Raw genomic sequence first — 23,147 nt, 5'->3', positions numbered from 1 at the left:
AAATAGTCATATAGGCCTACCGAAATCAGGGGGTGCAAACTGTAATGTAAATGGGCATATGTTGGCATGATGTTCTGTGTACAAATCTACATGGAATATCTGCAGCGCTTCTGCATTGTGTGGACAGGCCTTTGGATTGCGAGGGTCCGATGGCGGCCGTTACATAGAGTTTGAATAAAGTGAATGCTCGACCACCGCTCCCCGCTGCTGTCACACATTTGGATGGGAGAAGGGAAGGATCAGGGACCCCTGTTCTAGCAAAAGCTGGGAGTCTCAGTATGCAGACGATGACAGACATTTATACAAGCCATATGTTACCATAGAGCCGGGAGTGTAATCCTAATTTTCATCTATAAAAGTTCGATCTATCAGAATTATCGTTTCATCACATTTGGATTTTTTTCCTGTTTTTCATTACATTGTATGGTAAAGTGAACGATGACACTCAAAATTATAACTCGGCCTCAAATAAAAAAAAAAAAACCCTCATACAGAAATGTTGGCAGAAAAATGAAAAAAGTTATGGCTCTTAGGGGAAAAAAAAAACAAAAGTGCAAAAAAAAAAAAAATTTAACCAACGAAGGGGTTAAAGACCTGTGTTATTTGGGTGACCTGCTGGAGCTATTACAGAAGGGCCCATCAGCTTCAAGTTGCACCCCTGCATAGAGCTCCAGCCACAAAATAAGGTGTCATGTGAACAGTCTGGCCATTCAGGACTGTAGGAAAGTTGAGTGACATTCTATATAGGAGCAGATACAGCAGCCATATTTATTTAAAAAATATTCCAGAGGCGGAAATGTTTTAAAAAAAAAAAAAATTGGTTGAATGGAACTTGACACAAAAGGGAGAATCAAATACTGGATGTAATTCAATTCTAAAAGAACAGAAGACCCCATCCATTATGTGCACAGTAAGGGATCCCTGCAGTCAGACACCCCTCCTCCACTCTCCATGGACTCATCTGGCCAGGTAATTCTGGATTCATCCATTACAAAGCCGGGGTGTAATACCACAATTACCACGACACCGGCAAAAATCTAGCACTAATCTGTAAAGCGCTGTGGAATAGGTTGGCGCTATATAAATAAAAATGATTATTATTAAATACAAAACTTACTGCTATTTCTAAAACTAAATAAAGAGGAAATAATAATTGTAATATTAGTAAGGAAAAGAGGCTATGAGCATGGAGTGTGTGTGGGGAGTCTGGCTGATACATTGTAACCTTTCTAACAGCATTAGTATAAATACTATGAATGCAAATAATATTGCAACTGTTCCCTGGAAGGGTTAATGAGGGAGGGGTCACAGTCTCACAGAAGTTATTTGGGCTGAGGGGAAAACAGCAGGACATTGCCTGCAGGCAGGTAACCACAGGCAGCCCCCTGTATGTGTGTTCCCAGGTGAGTCTCTGGCTGATTACCATGAAAATAGTGACCCCCCCATGCATCAGGTATGGTGGGGGTTGCTGCCTACACTGAGGTGGGTACTGGTTTTCAAAGTGACTTGCACTCAGGGGTGTAACTACAAGAGGTGCAGGGGTTGCAGTCGCACCCGGGTCCTGGAGCCTAGGGGGGCCCTAAAAGTCCCTTTGGCCCATAGATAAAGATGATTGCTAATAAAGATCTCAAATGTTTGGGGGCCACGTTGGAGCTTTCGCATCGGGGCCCATGAGTTTCAAGTTACGCCACTGCACTTATTAATGTGATAATTAAGGCTGTGTGCCCACGTTGCGTCTTTTGAAGCGTTTGTGCCGGATCAGACGCTTTAGAAACGCTTAAAAGAAGCTTCCCATTTAGTTTAATGCATTTTGGCCTTTTTGTGCCAATGCATGCGTTTTTTTCCGCTCAGAAAACTCTTAGCGGCTAAAAACGCAGCATGCTCATTTTCCGCGTAGGTCGGCGGTTTTAGCTGTTTCCAATATTCTCAACGCGCGGGAAAAAACGCATCAATCGTGCAAAAAAGGCGTGGAGATAAAACGTGCGTTTTCTGGGAAGGAGTCTGGTTTTCTGAGCGTTTTAAAACGCTATCGTGGGCACATAGCCTCAATGTTAAAAATTGCACCCAACACTTGATAAATAAGGTTTTCCTTAGCATAAAACATCAGAACCTTGACGGCATCAAAAGCAGCAAAACGTCCAATTAAAATAAATCTGCAGCTGCGTTCCCCTCCTACCATTAAGGTGCGACACATGAGTATCGCGCCCCATTTTGCCCCTTTTTTGTTGCATGAAATTCAACTTGTCTAGGGCTAAATTCACACGTGGTAGATTTGTTACAGAACATCAAATCCATAAATCTCAATGTTGTTGTGATGAAAGTCACATAAATCTGTAATATGTGTCCGCCGTTTATGACCTACAGATTGGTGGAAGTGACGGACGCGCGCTCACCCTGTTGCGGGTTTAATTGCAGAGATGGTGCGGTAACGCTTCACCCTTCATCCAGTGCGTTTCCGATCTGCCACGTTGCACGGTGGATAGCTGGTGTGCAGTAGTAGCAGCTGCTAGTACTGTAATAAACAGCTGATTTTACATCAAGAAAATCCTATGTGTGCGAACCGATAATCTGTTCATTGTGGGGTTCTAGATCAGCTGCACAATCCACATCAAAGTATTTAAGCGGATCGTGATGCGGATTGTGAAGCTGTTTGACTTCAGAAACAAAGTGGATAAAAAACTCATCGTGACTAATCTCAAGGGTATGTTCACACAGCACTGATGTGCAGCACCGTGCACGCTTGAAATCTTCTTCTTTGAATGAGAACCTATAGTGCATGTGTTAAAAATAAAAAAGTCAAACTCCACATTGTATTCCAGTACCAGCAAAAAGAATATTTTATCAAATGTCCCCTATGCAATCTGCACAGACAGCAGTGCGGGTTTAAAAAACTGTTGATTCATACTGCTGATTTTTGGAGCAGATTCCCTTTTTTTTTGCTCAGACATAGTTTTTTTTTCCCTTGGATACATCATGCACCCACTATGGCCTATGGAGCTGTTCACATGGCCATATCCTTTTTGTTTTATTTTTTTTAAGCAGAACGTCCATCCATTCAGTGTCCCGTTCAAGTCCTGATGAGATCTTTACTATTTAATGGATTTGTGAAGCTTGGAAAGCTTAGTGTTTTTTTTTTTTGTTTTTGTTTTTTTTTCTTCGTGTTTTTTTTTTATTTTCTGCATGTGAAAAACAAATGCCACATTTATGGGTAACAATAAGTGCAAATCGGATCCAGAACACTGGTGAAAAAAGTTTTTCTCGTGTGCACGAAAGAAAAAAAAAAAATCTGAATAAGGCCTGAGAGCCATTAATTGTCCCCCCCCAAGATGAGCGTTGCCAGCTGTGCTGCTCAGCACTGCTCCCCTTTCTATACGTGTATAGAATCGTGTACTAATCGCATAATTTTTGCTTTCTTTCTATTCTGACCGTCCTGCTCCCAGACTGCATAGATGGAGGTTATATCGGGTCACGGGGGACACTTATTACATTAGGGTGGGTGTACAAGAAGCGGGTGAATGATGGGAAGGAATGAGGGTCCTGGTTATTGTATGGCAGGGTGGGGCGCACGGTGGCGGGATGCCAGCGTTCTCTCCTATGCTCCCTATTGTGACACGTACGGCGGTGTCTTCACGGGGTCGTACATTGCAGTTCTGATGTGTGGGAGCCTCGTAAAATGAAGAATTCTCACACAGATCAACTGTACTTCCAGCTCCAGACATGTGAAGAAGCCAATGCTCCAGGGGAAAGTAATACTCTGCTCCACGGATGGCGGGGGAGGAGGTGCTCCTCAAAATCCCGACATTCCCATCGGTGAGAATAGAAAAGCGAGACTTCTCCGGAGCGGCGGGAATGGTTTTAATTTATAGATTTCTGGCTCCATTAATTAAGAGCACCTGGGTATAACTGCGGGAAATCCGTGAATCCGTTACCGTGGGAATGTCGCGTACGCTGGAGTCAGTGACTTTTTTTTTTGGGGGGGGGGGGGTTGTGAGCTGAAGTTTGTAGGCGGCATGTCAATTCAGGAAATGACGACTGTGGGGTCTGTAATCCCAAGCAAATAAGTGGGTCACAATTCCAAAGGTTTAACAACCCCAAACATTGCCACTGCCAGGGAAGTATTGTATCAGAACAGTGATCATCTATTTAATGCCTGTCTCCAATAAGGAACCTACATGGTGATGGGGCATAGGGACATGGGTGGTCTTCATAAGCAGGTACGGACTGGGGCTAACATTCAGCCCTGGCATTTGAAATCACACAGGCCCATGTTGTCTGCGTCCCCAAGAACCAGATGAGTATATTACTAGTATTACCCTGGATGGAGGAAAGGAAGATTTACTACAAGACCAATATTTCTAGTGACACCCATGGCCTGCTGGAGTCAGCGACTTGGTGCTGTGTCACGACTCTTAACAGTATGGGTGTCTTGAGAACACTGATTCTGTAAGCAGACAAGGCAGCCCACGACCAGACAGGCCCTTCTAGAATTTGCCAGAATTGCCAGATGGCCAGTCCAGCCCTGTTCATGAGATATCCGCTTTGTAGGATTGGTCACTTGCTATAATATGTCCTTTTTAGACCTGGTGTAAACGCTGCTGTTTTCCTGAATCCAGCGTTTGCTTTTCTTTTGATTCTGTGCCTCTCTGTTCCTTAAAAAAACGCAACGTGGGCACACAGCCTTAGACTGAAGTGGGAGCTTTGGATTATGAAGGATGTCAGTCTTGGGTCGGTTAGCAGAACAGAGAACATTGGTAGGATCGTAGACAGATGAGGTGGAGATGTAGGGTGGTGCTGAATGGTGGAGCGCTTAGTGGGTGACAGCGATGCGTTTATATTGTTCTCTGTAGCGGATAGGCAACCAGTGCAATGATTGGCACAGGGTAGAGGCATCAGTGTAGTGGCTGGAGAAATACGACCCGGACTGCTGCATTCAGGACTGATCGGTCTCCCTCTAATCAAACATTCTCCTCTCCAATCAGTTGAGAATTGCAGCAGTCCAGATGAGAATGAAACAGAGCGACAGGAATTATTTTTGCAGTCTCAAAAGTGAGAAAAGCTCGGATGTTGTTCTGTTGCCAGTTTGGCAACTTTTATTTTTCCTTTGGAGCGGTGTGAGGACTTGTTCATTGGCCACAGCGCTGTAGTGACTGGAGGATCCTACTGCAGGCCCCGGCGATGGTCGCACAACGTAACTTTCCACTAGAGAGCTTCTTCATTACCCATCCTTTGAATAGGGGGGTCTGATCGCTCATATTGCCATGTAGCTTGGTGAAAGATGAGCCAAAATGTACCTTTTATTTATAAAAACCTGCTGCTGCGTAACCAAAAAAAATCTACATTTTAATCCATATGCAAATGAGAATGAAGTGCTCTGGGTATGAGTGGAGCACTTCCTGAGCCTCTGCCACCTCCAATTCTATTCCCCGCCTACTAAGCTTCCCATAGTAACCAATCACTGTGCAGCTTTCACTTTACCAGAGCGGTGTAAGAATAAAAAGCGGAGTGCTCTGGTTGCTAGAGCAACAGACAATTTTTTTTTTAAGGAAAATTTAATAAAAAGGCCCAAAATGTGAGACAGAATTGGCGGTCTAAAAAAAAAAAAAAAAAAATGCCGCAAGTTTTGTGCGTCATATTTGTTCTGTTTCATGTGAGGGATTGCATAAGAAGCGAGTCCAGGCTAATTCTATTATGGACTGGCATTACTACAAGATACCGGCGCACGTGTCGGTCAGCCATGAGGATGTGACTGGTGCCGGGAGATGCACAAAATGTCATCTCTACAACTGTCACAATAAGATGACACATAATGGATTGTTGAATCCCTGTAGGCCTCGGTTTTCATTTTAGGCCTCACTTTTTATAAAACCAGCCATAGCGCAACGTCAAGTTGGTTGCTACAGACAACAGGAAGCTTTTCCCTAAAGACCCTCCATACACATTAGATAAAAGTAGACCGCTCCGGCTGATTTTCTTTTGACTGGCCGGCCATCTCGGGTGCATGGTGGCCTTCTGAATCTTCCCCACTGTCTTGAAGAAAAGAAGCCGCAGTTGTTAGGCGGCATGCTCAATGCTTATGTGGCGCCCCTGAGGGTTCAGTCGCCACTGAGGTCCTGCACCTCCTCCTGAGGTGTGGTACCCCACCATTCAGGTAAGGTGGAGACCCCTGACCACGCTCCAACACCTGCATCCCACACAACACAGTAGTGTAGCAAAGCACCCTTTGGTGGCTCCCTGCTTGGAACACGAAGCGTGCTGGGAGGCGGGTGGAGTTAGTCTGCACCAAAAGAGCGGAAGAGTTTAGGAGTCAGTCAGTCTGACAGAGTCAGTGGAAGAGTGAAGATCCCCTGAGTGGGATGGATGAAGGAAGTGCTGCAGCCGACCTCAGTGACCTGGATCTGCTGGCACAGGAGAGGAACATTGATGGAAAGCCTGACTCTCTCCATAAGAAGGAAGGATTAGTACGCAACGTAAGGAGAGGAGGACTAAGGATTAGGGTTAGAGCAGAACCCTTCCCAAGTTCACAGCGCAAAGCCGGGGTCCGGTCCCTGAGGTTGTATGGATACTAATGGTCCTGCAGCAGACACCGGAGGAATAGAAGTTGTCACCACTTTATTCCCACACAAGACTTGGGGGCACAACAGCAACAAGAGTGAGCCGGGACTTGGTAGCAAGGAGTCCCCGAAGCAGGTTACAGCTGTCTGCTATACAAGTAGAGTTCATAGGAACATCTGACAGGAGGAACTCCAGTGTAACTCAGTACTGAGAGTACTTCACTATAGGCGCAAAAGGGAGACGTTCAGAAAAGGCACATATGTTGACGGAGAGTTGGAAGGGAGTACTTCATCTTGCCTGGAAGTTGGCTGGGCCCCGGACCTGGAGGACACAGCATGGATGCGGGCACCTGTATGCACAACAGACTGTCAGTAAAGCTTTGCAACTACATGCCCTGGTGTCCTCTGCTTATTCCTGCGTCAACCCACTCAGCACTGCTACATCTTTGTGCCCAACACTGCACCATCCATGTCTCTCCCCTCGCCGTCACTTCATCTACTCTGCCCTGGGACTACAGCCCTACCTGTGGAGGGCCACACCATCAGTGCTGCACTACACCATCTGTCCCAGAGGATCTGCTTGCAGCGTCGGCTTAACATCTCCATTGCCGAACACCACAGGTGGCGTCGTGAATCATTCATAAACTTTATTCCATCACACTTAATCCCTTTTACATGGGCGCCCAGGGCCACGGACTGGGTCACCGCTGCTGTGACATTCCCCTCTGAGAGACCGGCCCGGTACCGAGTACCCCACAGCCCTGGGAGGGCGACCCACTTATGATTTCATGGCTTAGACGATGGCGCAGGGGTGTTGGATGGGGCGGAGGTCCAGGCTCTGTGCAGCCCCTCATGATTTCCCCTCCATGTCTGTATGGACCTTGTGCACTGGGCGCAGTCATGGGGGACAGATAAGGGTTTCCCCCCCCCCCCCAAACTGTTCCCACAAAGCTGAAGCTACAATTATCCACAATGTCTTGTGCTGAAGAATGAGATTTCCCATCTCTGGAGCTGAGGGTCTGAGTCCGCCCCCTGATAACAGCCCATAGCATTATCCTCCTCCACCATCTATATGGGGGGGCACAATGCTGCTGGGGGTAACGTCCTCCTGAAATTGCCAAACCCAGACTCCTTCATCAGACGCAGATAGAGAAGTTTCATCCATCACTGCACAGAACACGTCTCCTCCACAGTCCAGTGGTGGCGGCTTTACACCACTCCATCTGACGCTCGGCATTGTGCTTGGTGATGTACAGCTGCATGCAGCTGCTTGGCCATGAAGCTCCCGGCAGGGGCACAGGGTTTATACCAGAGGAGGTCTGGACTCTGCAGTTAGGGGGTCAGCAGAGCGTTGATGACTTTTCTGCCCTCTGTTCCTCGGCACTCGGGCCCCCCGCTTTGTAACGTTACGTAGTCCCTCAATTCGTAGAGGAGGAAATGGACGGACTTGTTACCCTCGTGGCGCCTATTACGGGGCTGCACTGGTATCAGTGAGCTCCGCACCACCGGCCGTTCTGTCACAAGGTAGTAAAGGCAGACAGCATGGTCAGGGGCAGATGTTATACACCGGGGGGGCCATAGAGCCGGCTGTTGTGCATCGCAGGGGATGAGGCTGAAGGGTAAACTAGAACTGGAATGAAGACGTAATCTCAGTACTTCTCTCCAGGTAATGTTTATTATCTGTGTACAAAACTTTACCCTTCCAGGAATCCCAACAATAGAGACATTCACCACAGTTTTGCAAGAAGCCGCTTCTCTAACTTTGTTGTGGGGAACATCAGGAGGAGGGGAAAAAACAAGGTGCAATTTGTGTTCATAAGAAAATTGGGGTCACTGATGTCTCCACCGGTCGTGTCTGCCTCGGACCGCTCTGCAGCCGTTATAGAACACGAGTGTTCATGTCTTTTATGCGTGTTGTGACACATGAATTGCACACGGTCACCTATGACTTCACCCAACAAAACTGCTCTACTCCATCACTGCCTAATCTACAGAGCATCCTACAGCGCTACTGTCACATTCTTCTCCAAAGCTTCTTGGAAGATGTCAGGTGGAGAGGGATGAAGGAATCCTGTGGAATTCCTTTTAATCTATTTTTGACACCCCTGGTGGGAGATATTGGGCGGTGGGGTCTTTGTTTAGCCTGTGCTGCCATGCTCAGGAGCCTATCCATGGGTGCTGCAGTTGTGCTCAGGTTTGACTGTCTTGCCATGTAATAAATAGTTATTATTAGGAGGGGGAGGCTAGTATTGCGGTTTTGCCAAATATTCTGCATTTCTTTTATTTTTTTGCAAAACCTTGTGCTAGATGTTGGGTGTGACATAATAGTAATATCTGAAGCGCTCCTCAAATGGTGCATTTCCTTGCTGTTTTTTCCCCTCTTTTACATTAAATGCAGCATGGTAGAGTGTTGGACTTATATATTTTCGAATAAGCAGAAAAAAAAAGCTTATTAAAAGATTAGCAGGATTAGAGAGAGCAGATATACAGTGGGGAAAAAAAGTATTTCGTCAGTCAGCAATAGTGCAAGTTCCACCACTTAAAAAGATGAGAGGCGTCTGTAATTTACATCATAGGTAGACCTCAACTATGGGAGACAAACTGAGAAAAAAAAATCCAGAAAATCACATTGTCTGTTTTGTTTTCATTTTATTTGCATATTATGGTGGAAAATAAGTATTTGGTCAGAAACAAGCAATCAAGATTTCTGGCTCTCACAGACCTGTAACTTCTTCTTTAAGAGTCTCCTCTTTCCTCCACTCATTATCTGTAGTAATGGCACCTGTTTAAACTTGTTATCAGTATAAAAAGACACCTGTGCACACCCTCAAACAGTCTGACTCCAAACTCCACTATGGTGATGACCAAAGAGCTGTCAAAGGACACCAGAAACAAAATTGTAGCCCTGCACCAGGCTGGGAAGACTGAATCTGCAATAGCCAACCAGCTTGGAGTGAAGAAATCAACTGTGGGAGCAATAATTAGAAAATGGAAGACATACAAGACCACTGATAATCTCCCTCGATCTGGTGCTCCACGCAAAATCCCACCCCGTGGGGTCAGAATGATCACAAGAACGGTGAGCAAAAATCCCAGAACCACGCGGGGGGACCTAGTGAATGAACTGCAGAGAGCTGGGACCAATGTAACAAGGCCTACCATAAGTAACACACTACGCCACCATGGACTCAGATCCTGCAGTGCCAGACGTGTCCCACTGCTTAAGCCTGTACATGTCCGGGCCCGTCTGAAGTTTGCTAGAGAGCATTTGGATGATCCAGAGGAGTTTTGGGAGAATGTCCTATGGTCTGATGAAACCAACCTGGAACTGTTTGGTAGAAACACAACTTGTCGTGTTTGGAGGAAAAAGAATACTGAGTTGCATCCATCAAACACCATACCTACTGTAAAGCATGGTGGTGGAAACATCATGCTTTGGGGCTGTTTCTCTGCAAAGGGGCCAGGACGACTGATCCGGGTACATGAAAGAATGAATGGGGCCATGTATCGTGAGATTTTGAGTGCAAACCTCCTTCCATCAGCAAGGGCATTGAAGATGAAACGTGGCTGGGTCTTTCAACATGACAATGATCCAAAGCACACCGCCAGGGCAACGAAGGAGTGGCTTCGTAAAAAGCATTTCAAGGTCCTGGAATGGCCTAGCCAGTCTCCAGATCTCAACCCTATAGAAAACCTTTGGAGGGAGTTGAAAGTCCGTGTTGCCAAGCGAAAAGCCAAAAACATCACTGCTCTAGAGGAGATCTGCATGGAGGAATGGGCCAACATACCAACAACAGTGTGTGGCAACCTTGTGAAGACTTACAGAAAACGTTTGATCTCTGTCATTGCCAACAAAGGATATATCACAAAGTATTGAGATGAAATTTTGTTTCTGACCAAATACTTATTTTCCACCATAATATGCAAATAAAATGAAAAAAAAACAGACAATGTGATTTTCTGGATTTTTTTTTTTCTCAGTTTGTCTCCCATAGTTGGTCTACCTATGATGTAAATTACAGACACCTCTCATCTTTTTAAGTGGGGGAACTTGCACTATTGCTGACTGACTAAATACTTTTTTTCCCCACTGTATATACACTGCTCAAAAAAAATAAAGGGAGCACTTAAACAGAATATAACTCCAAGTAAATCAGACTTATGTGAAATCAAACTGTCCACTTAGGAAGCAACACTGATTGACAATCAATTTCACATGCTGTTGTGGAAATGGAATAGACAACAGATGGAAATTATTGGCAATTATCAAGAGTAGTTCTACAGGTGGGGACCACAGACCACATCTCAGCACCAATGCTTTCTGGCTGATGTTTTGGTCACTTTTGAATGTTGGTTGTGCTTTCACACTCGTGGTAGCATGAGACGGACTCTACAACCCACACAAGTGGTTCAGGTAGTGCAGCTCATCCAGGATGGCACATCAATGCGAGCTGTGGCAAGAAGGCTGGCTGTGTCTGTCAGCGTATTGTCCAGAGGTTGGAGGCGCTACCAGGAGATGTGGAGGGGGCCATAGGAGGGCAACAACCCAGCAGCAGGACCGCTACCTCAGCCTTTGTGCAAGGAGGAACAGGATGAGCACTGCCAGAGCCCTGCAAAATGACCTCCAACAGGCCACAAATGTGCATGTGTCTGCACAAACTGTTAGAAACAGACTCCATGAGGATGGTCTGAGGGCTCGACTTCCACAGATGGGGGTTGTGCTCACAGCCCAACACCATGCAGGACACTTGGCATTTGCCACAGAACACCAGCATTGGCAAATTTGCCACTGGCGCCCTGTGCTCTTCACAGATGAAAGCAGGTTCACACTGAGCACATATGACAGACATGAAAGAGTCTGGAGATGCTGTGGAGAGCGATCTGCTGCCTGCAACATCCTTCAGCATGACCGGTTTGGCAGTGGGTCAGTAATGGTGTGGGGTGGCATTTCTTTGGAGGGCCGCACAGCCCTCCATGTACTCGCCAGAGGTAGCCTGACTGCCATTAGGTACTGAGATGAGATCCTCAGACCCCTTGTGAGACCATATGCTGGTACGATTGGCCCTGGGTTCCTCCTAATGCAGGACAATGCCAGACCTCATGTGGCTGGAGTGTGTCAGCAGTTCCTGCAAGATGAAGGTATTGAAGCTATGGACTGGCCCGCCCATTCCCCAGACCTGAATCCGACTGAGCAAACCTGGGACATCATGTCTCGTGCCATCCACCAACGTCATGTTGCACCACAGACTGTCCAGGAGTTGGTGGAATATATATGTATGTATGTATGTGTGTATATATATATATATATATATATATATATATATATATATATATATATATATATATATATATATATATATATATTGTATGCACATATATATATATAATATAATTTTTTTTTTTTTTTTGCACAAGTGCGTCCATTAACAATAGGTGATCAATGTAACTTCTGTTTCTAATAATCCGTTTGTGAGGCCCAGTGATTGTCTTTCTGACAGCGCCACATTGTGACTGGGCAGATGGTTGCCCTTACAGGTTTTACATTGGGGCCCTGACGTTGCCTCTGGCTTCGCCTTGGCTCCTTCAGTGAAATGGTTAAGCATTGTTGCTGTGTTATAAACACCTGTGGGTGACACAGGGAACAACCATTTGCGGCTGCTGTTGTCAGCGGACTGTTTACTGGATACCTGATGTCAAGGATGCGATATTTCCACCTTGTGTTTACAACGAGGAACTAGCAAACAGATCGTAAAGAAAAAAAAAGTTCTTGTTATGAACACCGGTGAATTTGTTGAAGCGTCACTGGTTTCTGAGTATTAAAAACAGCGGTGATTAGTGATGGAAGAAGCTGTTTTTCGAGTTTGGAGACTGTAACGGACTTAAAACCAGTTACACAAACATCAGGTTTCTGAAGTGGGAGCAACACTGACGACAGTCCGCTGCTCCATTGTCTGCAGATGGCAGAAATGTTCAGGTGTTTGGTTGTGATAGTTTGTGCCCTTTACTGATTCTCTTGTTTTTCTAGATGTTTGGTAGATTTTATAGGTGTGACTGTTGGGGTATGTGCACACGTTGCAGATTCTGCTGTGGAATTTTCCGTGCAGATTTTGCTAAATCCGCAGGTAAAATGACCTGTGTTTTACCTGCGGATTTAGTGCAGTTTTTGTCCGGATTTCCCCTGCAGTTTTACACCTGCAGATTTCTATAATGGAGCAGGTGTAAAACTGCTGCAGAACTGCACAAAAGTGACATGCTGCAGTTTTAAATCCGCACCAAATCTGTGCAGAAAAATCCGCAGCATGTGCACAGCGTTTTTAGTTTTACATAGCCTTAAATGGTACTGTACACCACTTGCAGAACTGCAGCAGAATCCACACCGTGTGCACAGACCCTAACATCCATTCTTGGCGCAATATTTTTTCAGATTTCTTTTTTTTTTTTCAGAAATTAATAGTGCATGTGCAATGATGTTATGCTCGTAGCAGCCTTGCTTCACCAGTATTGGATCACCTTTGTACGTTTTTGTTTTCTCCCTGTGGCCTGTTGTCCTATAGATGATAGTGATGATGCAGAAATAAGTTTAAAAACTTGAGGACCCGTAGAAGCGCACATTAGCGCGAAACGGCCGTCGCCCATCACGTCTCCACATAGACCTCTCCCGCCTCTGTGTTTTAATGTGAAATCCGAATACAGGACTTTGTTATTGGGACAGTGAGTGCCACCCTACCACCTTCTTTGGACAAAAACTTAAAACTACTTTATTTATATTGACATTTTCATCAAATAATGTTATCTGATCAATGGAATGACTGTAATGTTAAAAATACACCCAGGAAAAGCCAGCCCCTGAAACACATTAAGGGTCTGTGCACACGTTGTGGATTCTGCTGCGGATCAGTAGCGGATTTGACACTGCTGATTCGCAGTGGTTATCTGCGGATTTACACCCACAGCATGTCAATTCTTTGTGCAGATCCGCAGCGTTTTGACAACTGCTCCATTATAGGAATCCGCAGGAGTAATCCGCACGAAATCTGCACTAAATCCGCAGGTAAAACGCAGGTCATTTGACCTGCGGATTTACCTGCAGATTTAGCCAAATCTGCGTGGAAAAATCCGCAGGGTAATCCGCAACGTGTGCATGTACCCTAAGGGTGTGTGCACACATTGCAGATTCTGCTGTGGATCTGCAGCGGATTTGGCCCTGCGGATCAGCAGCAGTTTCTGCTGCGGTGTACAGTAACATTAGAACCTATGGAAATCAAAAACCGCAGTGCCCACGGTGTGGAATTTTCCGTGCGGATTTCCTGCGGTTTTAAATCCGCAGCATGTCACTTCTTTGTGTGGATTCCCCTGCGGTTTGGCACCTGCTCCATGCCAGGTGTCAAACCGCAGGAGAAAACTGCAGGCAAATCTGCGGATTTAGACAAATCCGCGTGGAAAATTCCGCAGCAGAATCCGCAACGTATGCACACACCCTAAGGGTCTGTGCACACTTTGTCGGGTGGTCACGCTCCTTAACCTGCCTGAAAAAGCACTGAAAAAATAAATAAAACTGAGAGAGCGATATACTGGGTATCTCCTATGAACATCACAATGTAAACAACTTGGGGTTTATATTTTCAGTCTTTGAGCTTCTTTTAGCTTCAGACTTCTGGAGATGACAATGGTTAAAAGAAGGGACCCGACCATTCATCAGGTGCAGCTCACAAGTTAATTCAATGTAAATGAGCAAAAAACAGCAGAGAATAAAGGACCTAAAAGGCGCTTTAGGACAGACGCCAGCATATCCTGAAGAGACTTTCTACTGAATATTTCACCAAGTTTGCACACGATTACAATGTCATGTGCACATAACCCTAAAGATGTTTTCCAGGTTCCAAAAACTCCTAATCCCTGGTGCAGTTTTTCAGAAAAACTTTACGCAGCTTTACTCACCCTCCTCAGATTGCGTTTAGCGTTTCCTATACTACTTCTCCCACTATGAAGTTATTGTCTGCAGTGCTGAGATCATGTAACAGCGCTGCTGCCAGTCAATTTTTGAACCCAGTGGCTCGTGCGGTCTGCACAGGCAGATCCATGGAGTTCACCAAAAGTCTGCAGCACTGTCGGTGACTTCGGCACTTCAGACAATCCGATGCCTAGAGAAACAGAAGACTGGGCACTAGACCCGGGGAGGGTGAGGAAAGCACTGTTTTTTTGTGTTTTTGGTTTTACCAAGTTGCCGCTGGGAGATGGAAAACATTTCAGAAAAAAATGCATCAGAAGCTGTTCCTGTAGAGAGGTAAGAAAAAATGGTTACACCAATTGGTGAAACACAGACTTGGATTGGAAGACCCTGCCTGGCCTTTGGGTTGCCTTCCTGAAGTTAATTACATACACATCTGTAGCAGTTGGCACAGACTGGGAAATTGGCGGATGGGCCAGGTCTTCAATTCGACCCCAATCCATGTTCCATGGAGTTGTGACATGGGCCTCCCCAAGCCTTGTTTACACACAGCATTTTTGCAACATTCTTGCGTTGAGTTGTTTTCCTAGTGTGTATTGATCTGTTGGTGCATTCTTTAAAAACGCAGCATGTCAATTATTTCGGCCTTTTATCCCCATTGACATCAGGAATGCTGGGCTCCAAAATGCAAAGAAGACTCATAAAATAAAAGACGCTTTAATACATACCGTGACTGCCACTGTTTTTTGTTTTGCTTGAATGTTCCTGTAGGAAAAACAGAGTGAACATGATCATAGGGCAAGCTTTTTAATGTGGATTTTAGAGAGGATTCTGCGTTAAAAAGTTGAAAAACTTTCCTATTGATTTTAATTGTAAAACTTGTCAATATGCAGATGCTGCAGCTTTCCCTCAAGGGTACGTGTCCACGATCCAGAATTGCTGCCGGTTTGACGCTGCGTATTTATGCCAGATGTTACAGCATAGTGGATGGGATTGGCAGAAATCCCATGTCCACCGTGCGTCCACAGATGCCCACGGACACTGATTACGGCGCGTCTTTCAGGACTAGTCTCCGCAACGGAAACTAATCATAACAATGTATTGGATGCGGTGAATCTGCGTGGTTCAGGGAGCACATGCGGATTTACCTGCGTTCATAGAATGCAGCGTTTTGGACGCAGTGAAAATATGCAGTGTCCAAAGCGCCTCTACTTCTGGATTGTGGGAACATAGCCCAAGAGCATGTTAAAGGCGTGTGTACACGTTGCGGATTCTGCTGCGGATCTGCAGCGGATTTGGCCCTGCAGATCCGCAGCAGTTTCAGCTTCGTTGTACAGTACCCTTTTAGTCTATATAAATTGAAAACCGCAGTGCCCACGGTGCGGAATTTTCGCGGATTTAAATCCACAGCATGTCAATGCTTTGTGAGGATTCCGCAGCGGTTTGTCACCTGCTCCATGACAGATGTCAAACCACAGGGGAAAACCACAGGCTAATCCGCAATAAATCCGCAGATAAACCGCAGGTCTTTTGAACTGCGGATTTATACAAATCCGCGCAGAAAATTCCGCAGCAGAATTCTCAACGTGTGCACACACCAGTTTTGTTGTTGTGTGTCTTTTGACTGCAGCGTTTTTCTGTTTCATTCAATATGGTAGTCCGTTCTGGAGTATTTTTTTTTCTTCAAGCAGAAAAGTATCAGGAATCGCCATATTCCTTCACTGGCGGTTTTAGGGTATGTGCACACGGAGTCTTTCTGCACTGTTTTTGGAGTAGAAAATGAGCAAAACCTCTTAAGCCTTTGAGGGGAATTTGAAGAGTTTTTTTTGCTCCAATAACGTCTTGAAAAACTGTGCACATACCGCACGTTTACATGTGGTGGTTTTGGCTAATAAAGAGGCACCAAAACATGTTGTGAAAATAGCGTGAAAGGATAGATATGGAATGAAAACGGTCTGCATTGTTTCTACATATGGCGGCACTCATGTGCTTTTTAGTTGTCTGATTGAAGTGAATTAAATTGAGCTGTAATTTCAGACAAAACCACATGAACAAGAGTGGCGCTATTTTTGTTTAAAAAAAAAAATAAAAAATACAGCTTTTAATAAAGAAATATGGGCTAAATTTTAGGCATCATAGGAAACGTGATTAAACAGCACGTGGTGGATACTCCTTGTTTTGGAAAAAAAAAAAAATTGGAATATTTCCTAGCTGATTGGGCCTGGGCTCCTCATTCCTTCCATGCCACTGAGGTTATATCACCTCTCCAGGGGCCAGTTTTTCCAAAACAAAAGAATTATTGTCATAAGCTTTTCCACTATGGCTGATTGCTGGTTTCCATTCTGTAGTGCCTGTAGAGGAAATGGGATAGGCTGGGGATTTTTTTTTTTTTCTACAAGTTTCAGCCAATTTTTTTCAGTGATGTCAGTTTATATTTTTATTCTGTACATACTTATGTTCCACTTATGTTCCATTGTTTGTTCTGCCTTCATTGTTACAATATTTTTTACATTTTTCACTGCAAATCTTCATCAACCAGAGAATTATATGCGCGTAAGGTAAAGTTTATATTGTTTTGCAAACTTTTTTTTCTTTTTCTCTTGTGTTTTTTTTGTTTTGTTTTTTAGCCCCACCACCACCCTTCTTCCCTCAAAACTCATTCTAAAGTAAATGAAGTAAATGTGCAAATTATCTCCTACTGTTTTGTGTACACAGCTCCTATGTGTCCCTGTGGATACAGACAACAAACAAACCCTGTGTAGTTTATCTGCTGTTCTCCCTCTGGCACATGAGCATGATCCAAGCACACACTATGCAAGCCATGGGCCTACATGGGAGCTGTATGCATACAGTGGTTGTTTGGCTGTTTTTCGTTTGTTTTGCCTTTTGAAATGTTTATAAATAATATCAGGTGCTTGTGATGACATCTCTTGGGATCCAGCAAAGTGCTGATTTTGGGGTTTGCGATCCCCAGATTTGACCCCAAGTAAATCTGCAGCATTTTACACTACTAGAAAATCTCATCCGTAAGGTGCTTTTTTTTTTTTTTATTTTTATCTTGGAACCGGAATCTGCACAAAATTTACTTTATGTTGCTTTTTTTTTTTTTTTTTTTTTGCAGGATATAACTTTTCTGTAGTTGTAACTCACCTTTTTGGTGCAGATTTTCCCATTTAATTTCAAGTGACCTTTTAATTCGAGTCCCGCTGACCTGACGATCTGCAAAAAAAAAAAAAGTGCACCCAAAACACATGAATATGTGCATAAAATTTGCATGGAATTTACATTAAAAAAGCAGCGTGTGTGAACCTGCCCTGAAATGTAAAACGCTGCATGCTTCGCATTTATACTGTGCGATGACTGCGGTACATTTTAACCCCTTTCTAACGTAACTCCCATACAGGGGTTTTGTTTTTAAGGGGTTTCTAGCAAAAATATGTTGCAGATTTGCAGAGTTATCCCCCCAGCCTAACCCCATGTTCTAGTAACTGCACAGTATGGGGGGATGATGGGCAGCTGTCACTCTGGAGGGATCATGTGTTGCTGTTATATCCAGGGTAATTCTTCACAACTAGCTCAGGAACCTCAGCTCCTCTCAGTAATGGCCCCTGTGACCTGTTTGATGGGTTTTTCCTGGTACCTGGGCTCTTTTTGTTGTATTTCCTTGTTAGGAAACTTTGTACAGAAAGTCCTAGGATTCCAGGAAATGGTTCTGCTTTGAAGTGTCATCTACCTGGCTGTAGCGCCACCATGTGGAGAGTTGTAGCAGATCAGTCAATCCCTGATGTCCCCTTTGTGTTGGCTTATTTTTGTAGTTGTGCATGCTCCTCCAGATGGTTAGATTGTGAGCCCCAATGGGGACAGTGCCGATAATATATGTAAAGCGCTGTGGAATTAATGGCGCTATAGAAGTGAGTAAAATAAGTAAATACATAATGGATGTGTTGTAAGGTCCCCATATGCATGGCGTTTGTATGTCCCCTCTTTGTTGACATTTCTCGGTTATCCGATTTCCGCACATGTTACATAGGTGAATTGGTTTCCTGGAAGTTGTCACCAGTGCGGTTTTGCTTCTGTTGCATTGTAGCCTATGATTTGGTGCTCCTGAGCTGTAAATGCGATTATTAGCCGTTTGTGCATAAATGCACCAAAGCAAACACTTAATGACTGCCGAGTATCTAGCGATCCTCTTATAATTGGGGGGGGGGGGGCGGCTTGCAGAATCCTTAAAATAAAGACCCTAATGGTATGTGAGTGTGCATCAACCTTTTTTTGACACACCATATACATTTTGGCAATCTACCTGACAATTAGTCGGGGGGCTGTTCATGTCTTGTCTTTTTGGTGTCCCTGTATCATGCGTCCCCCATATTGGACGGGGACATTCAAATGTTGCAGTCATATCGCAATTTTGGGGTAAACTGTAGTAAATATTTAGCTGTGACTTTGCACTTATTGCAGCAAAGTGATGACCCCCATGCATAATTGAAGCTTGTGAGCGCGGTCCTCGCGCCTCTCGGTATCTGCTGAATTGTTACGGGATATGTCTTTATTGTGTGTGCATATGTCCCCTCTGAATTAAGGGCTGTGGAATATGTTGGTGCTATAGAAATAAAATGTATTTTGCATTTTACAGATGTTCCATTAAACTTGACATTATTTGTTTTCGTTTCCTTTGCAGAAGTAGCAGAATAAATATTCTCCCGTTCAGCCTGATTTTCCTTTGCCTTCTTCCCGGTGTGACTGTTTTTAAGGACTCTCTATAGATCGCCTCATCCTGGCAATTCTATATATTTACGGGCTGGCGTCATGTGTTTTGACATGGGTCTGTTTATAAATGGTGATTCCTCAGTGACTTCTGGATGACTTGATTACTTATTTGCATGATGACTTGGCCCAGAATGTAAATAAACTAAAGTTCTGTGATGTTACTGTACAAAAGCTGAGAGTCTGGGGCAGAGGGAGGTCTATGCAGCGATTAGATGTCAGTGGTGTTGCTCCCTTCCACATCAGGAGGTGAGCAATTGGGGCGATGTCTCATCCGCCCATACCTGCCAGGTGCGCTACACATTGCATGCGTCCTGGAGTGGAGCAGCGCTAAAGTCTGTGCAATCGGCCAGTATTGTTCACCTGGCAGGTAGCTGCAGACACGTCATCCTTATTGCTCACTTCCCACTTCAAGGTGCGTTCGCACGTTAATTATTTGGTGCAGATTTTTCTGCATCTCATGGCAGAGAAAACACTGTGGCAGAAATGCACATTTGTCAATCGTGTTTTTTGGGGCAGATTTTTCCTCGCTCATAAGGGTATGTTCACACTAGCCATTTTTCAGCATTTTCTTTTTCTCCTGATCTCTTGGCAGGAAAGAAGCTGGCGGAAAAGTTTTCCTTTTTTTTTTTTTTTTGCTGATATGTTGGCATGCCAGATTTGAGTCTTATGCATGCTGATTAAAGTTTAGTGTTGGAAAAGTCCTATTCTATAGAATTAGGTTTTGGCACAAAAAAAGCAGTAAAACCCGATACCTGCGTTTTTTCACCACCCATTCATTTCATTGGGTGAAAAAGGCGGAAAGAAACGCTGAAAGTGACATGGTCCATTGTGCAAAAAAACATGCAAAGCACCAAATCCTGATGACAAAGTGCATGAGATTTCTGAAACTTCATAAACTTTGGAGATACTATAAAACGCAGCTCAAAGTTTGCATAAAAAAAAATCGCAAAAACACCTAGTGGGAACTTTGCCTTGAGGCTATGTGCACGCCTCCGGAATTCCCACGGATTTTATGCGTTTTTGCAGCGTATTTTTCACCGCAAAAACGCTAAAAATTCACAGCCCATTGAATTCAATGGCATTCCGCACATGCTTTGCTAATGCTGCATATTTTTCCACGGCGGAATCGCATCGTGCAAAAAAATCGCAGCAGGCTCATTGTGCGGGAATTCCGTACACATAGGAATGCATTGATCTGCTTACTTTCCGCATGTGGCTATGCCCACCATGCGCAAAGTAAGAGGAAATTGTGCGGCTGGTACTCGGGGCCTGGAGGAGAGGAGACTGTCCTCTAGGCCCTGGGTACCATATCCCTGTAAAAAATAGAATTAAAATAAAAAATTGTGATATTCTCACGCAGCGTTCCCAGGCCTCAGCGATGCTCCCGGCGACTCCCGTTCCCAGTGATGCCTTGTGACAATGACCCCAGATGACGAAGCGGTCTCGCTACATTATGTAGCAATTCTCAGAACTGCAGTTCCTGACAACAGCCACTACTGTGTGTGTGGCGCTGTGGTTCTGTTAAGTGAACTTCTGGCCACAGCAGGTGCTACAAGCAGCGGACAGTGGGAGTGCTGGACCCCCTACCGATCTGATGGGTCATGATATGTCCTGGACGTCCCTTTTAAACACTGTTTTTTGAACCTATATATAATTTCATATATAGGTTGTGCTAGCAGCAGATGTCAGCTGTGTATTAGATAAGTCACCCCCTAGATGCCTTAGTTAATAGTGATTGCAGCATCTAAGTGGTTGAACAAAGAGAGAGGAATCTGTCCAAGATGCAATCGCCAAAAAATCTGCACAAGTTTATGGGTACCCGGCTCACCGTGCACTGTATGCATCAAGATCCCAGTCTCCCTCTAGTGGTGACTGCTAGCAGCAAGTTTAAATTTGATTTACGGCTTCTTTTTTTTTGCTTATTTTGTTTTTGTTTGGTTTTTTCAATTTCACAATTTTGTAATCCCTGCAAGAAAATTAGGAATGTTACGCTGTTCCCTTTCTTATTTGTTTTCCTGTTTTTATGGTAAACGGACAAGTAATAACTACATTTTATCTGCTTTGTGTTTTTCTTCCATGCACCTGTGTCCTGATCAAATGCCAAGCCGCATGTCACTGCCTGAAGTAAACAGGAAGGTGAAGTGGTTCTGCAGTCTGGGCACCTGCAGCTAGCTGACAGATGTGCTATGCAGCCTGCTTACCTCTAGGTGGTGCTGTGCTGCATGGTAATCACTAGATTGCACAGGCTGCTACATGTCTAATATGAGGACTATTACATACATCTTGTGCAAAAAATAAAAACCAGCTCACCTACTAATTCTCAAAAATAGGCCGGGGTCACACTTCCGAGTGCAATGCGAGAAACTCACAAGAGTCTCTCTCCTCAATACCTGGCGCTGACGCCGACACTCTTGAACGTAGTGTGTGGCTGCATGCCTTTCTATGCAGCCGAACGCTCCGGTCCGAGCCACCGGTGGCAGTGCCGGGTATTGAGGCGAGAGACTTGCGTGAGTTTCTCGCATTGCACTCGCAAGTGTGACCCTGGCCATAGTGTGAGGCCCAAAATAATTAAGAAGGGGGACAAAAATAGGGATCTGCCTGAGGATTGATTATGAGAACTAGTGGTGGGAGCCAAAACTGGGAGTGGATCACAGGACGGACATATCATTGGTGCAACAAACAGATGACCAAAAGGCAAAAAGAGGCTCATTAACACCTCCAAAGCCGGTGGACTTGTGCATTATGATGAACTATTGGGCTGAAAAGGGCCCATATATAGATTGTGCACAGGGGCCTTTTCTGTCTTTTGTCCGACACTGGGTGGTATACTGCCTTCCCTTTACTTTTCTCTTTTTATTGTCCTTTCATTGAATGTAAACTATATAAATAAAGCCATAAGGATAAATGCCATTTGCCAAAATTATTTATTTTATCCCACAGTTGCATGGATGACGCTGCTGTATTCTTCTTCGTCTGTGTAAAGTTTCTGCTCCTCCACCGCTGACTTCGTAAGTTTCACAGAATGATGCAAAATTAATATTATGAGCAATAGACGCGTCTAGTTTTGTTGCACAAACACTTTCAGATTGTTCCTTTTTAAATGTAACAATAGAAGACTTGTAAAAGTGAACATGGCGATGTCCTGGGATCAAATTTTGCACAAATTCTGTGTTCTGTCACGTGGAATGTAATCTGTGAAATGCTCCTCGGAGCTGATATGTCTATGGATGGGAGCCAGGGCTGCGAGTCCTAGTGAAATAGGCACCGAGGGTGATCCGGGGCTTATTTCCACCCTTTTTTCTAATTTTAGTCCTTGCTCTTGGTTGGATATGTATAGGAATGACAGCAGAGAGCAGGCAGCTGCAGGGGAATAATCTGATCTTCAGAGCTGGTATTTAGTGTCTGGATGGTGGCACATGAAGATGACGCTACACATGGACTGTCTGTGTTTACAGTGACTTCTCCTCGGCCAGATATAGAGCAAAGTCCGAATGCACTACAGTGTCTGTAAAGTCATGATGCACTTTTGACCAGCGGATAGGCAGGGCTTCTGTCAAGCCATGGCCACCACAATCCCCGGATCTGACGCCCTTAGACTTTTACTTTTGGGGTTATGTGACGCAACATGTGTACACTGAAAGTATCAACGACATTAGTCACTTAAAACAGAGAATCGCAGACGTTATTCTCTCTGTTACACCAGACGTCCTTACCAGTGTGTGACGAGAAATGGAGCCCATGTCGAACTGCACTGAATAGGTATGAAACTGGGAGTTTTTCTTTTATTTAGAGCAGATTTCACTTTTCTATCATTTTTTTGTTGCTGGTCAGAAGTGCACCATGACTTTACGGACACACTGTATATAAGCCTGGGAATA

General features: G+C 44.6%; 1 long non-coding RNA gene across 1 annotated transcript in view; it reads left to right on the top strand.

The window, feature by feature from the left end:
- The first annotated feature begins 1,284 nt into the window (after nucleotides 1–1,284).
- Nucleotides 1,285–23,147, top strand: part of LOC141048765 (uncharacterized) — a 31,660-nt gene continuing 9,797 nt past the window's right edge. Inside the window, exons 1-2 of the long non-coding RNA XR_012220136.1 lie at nucleotides 1,285–1,403; nucleotides 22,210–22,277. This is a non-coding gene — a long non-coding RNA (uncharacterized lncRNA). The remainder of the gene's footprint in view (nucleotides 1,404–22,209; nucleotides 22,278–23,147) is intronic.

This window comes from Dendrobates tinctorius, unplaced genomic scaffold (assembly GCF_039654945.1).
Source record: "Dendrobates tinctorius isolate UK_male_01 unplaced genomic scaffold, ASM3965494v1 ptg000138l, whole genome shotgun sequence".
In the NCBI taxonomy this organism is placed as follows: domain Eukaryota; kingdom Metazoa; phylum Chordata; class Amphibia; order Anura; family Dendrobatidae; genus Dendrobates; species Dendrobates tinctorius.
The sequence above is the reverse complement of the archived record's forward strand: the minus strand, read 5'-3'. Positions and strand labels throughout refer to the sequence as shown.